The following is a 1,448-nucleotide window of genomic DNA, read 5'->3' as shown; positions in this document are numbered from 1 at the left end:
ATAGCAGTGTTTGTGAACTGGTGGGTCGCGAACCAAAAGTGGATGGTAGAGTGTTTATGCGATGTAAAACTAGAAAGATGTGTGTGAAATCTGTTGACGCTTCTCTTCTGTCAGACGCGGTTTGTTGATGTCCTTGACAAGCACCTTCTAAATGAGGTAGTGCTGTATCCGAAATCACCAAGGCTTATGATTAATGTACTATTCCCGACATTAGTTCACTATATAGTCAACTGAAATAAGTGCATGGAAAAGAGTGAGTGAATTCGAGCTCTGAGTGCACTAGAAGGGTTTGGAAGTTTTGTTTTTTTTTGTTCATTCCTAATTGTTAAAAATAAATATATTCTCTGTTACTTATCAGCTATTACTAACGAATTTGTTTTTCTTTCTGTCATTGAAGGTTACTTACATTTAATAATGATTTGCTTAAAAACTTACAAAGATTCTGCTGAGGATTCCATCTTGTGGTCAGAAGCGGAAATTCAATCGGTGCGCTAAAAAACAACTCATTTAGGTGCATCGTGGGATTGATAGTGTTCTCAATGGTCAGAGTTTTCTAAATTCAAACACTATTATCAGTGGTTGTTCCCTCAAAAAGTGCACTATTAAAGGATATAAATTAGGGTCCATTTTTAGACACAGGAAGTTAATTTTTCAACACGTTAAGTGTGGAATGTGGTAGAGGTAAATGCATACAGTTCTCTACACGGTGGTTAGACAGTGTATTTATCTCACTATTATATTATTATACTAACATTTTTGAATGTTCCTCAGGTAAGGGCAATATTACCCTAAACCTAACCTCATATTGCACTACTTATAGGCTACTACATCAAAATTTACACAGGTAGCACAATTCAATTCATCAGCAAAATGTGCTATACTTTCTTTCTTAACGGGAACAAAGAACTTACACATTTATATGTCAAATCTGACAGGTAGGAAAAACAGTCAAAACAGTCTAAAGGTTAAGATAACATTACTGATCAAACATTTCACTGAGCTCATTTCAGTGCCCTGAAATCACATTGTTGCTAGATCAGATATGGTTGTGGCTGGAAGTTATTTTGATTATTTTTTAAATTTCCCATTAATTGTATTTTATTAACAGCTACCCTCACCCCAACCGTCACAGTAATGTAGTTGTACAGAGTATTATTTATGTTATCTATTAAATGACCCAATACATTTTTTGATGTCTACCCCTAGGCTATACTCTAACCCTAAACCCAACCATCACAGTACTGTAAAAATATGAAGTATTGTTATAGTATCATAAACATATTCTATATTGATGTGCATATATTGCTCAGGATACAGTATATGCTATTTAGACTTTATCCTGAAATCATGATAGAGATATTTTGTATGGTCCATTAAACAATTGGAAACAATTACAGAGCATGAGTGTCAGTCAGGTTGCCATATACTGTGTGTAAAACGTTGCGTAG

At 34.6% G+C, this 1,448-nt stretch overlaps 1 protein-coding gene across 2 annotated transcripts in view; it reads right to left on the bottom strand.

The window, feature by feature from the left end:
* Positions 1-161, bottom strand: part of neurod6a (neuronal differentiation 6a) — a 63,921-nt gene extending 63,760 nt beyond the window's left edge. For both annotated transcript variants that reach the window (XM_087308112.1, XM_087308113.1), the window contains exon 1: positions 1-161. This exon is cut by the window's left edge and continues 114 nt beyond it. The gene's annotated coding sequence lies outside the window, so the exon portion shown is untranslated.
* Between the last annotated feature and the right edge of the window lie 1,287 nt (positions 162-1,448).

The sequence above is a fragment of the Danio rerio genome, chromosome 24, assembly GCF_052040795.2.
Source record: "Danio rerio strain M-AB ecotype USA chromosome 24, GRCz13ab, whole genome shotgun sequence".
NCBI lineage: Eukaryota > Metazoa > Chordata > Actinopteri > Cypriniformes > Danionidae > Danio > Danio rerio.
Note: the sequence above shows the minus strand (reverse complement) of the source record. Positions and strands in the feature narration are given on the sequence as shown.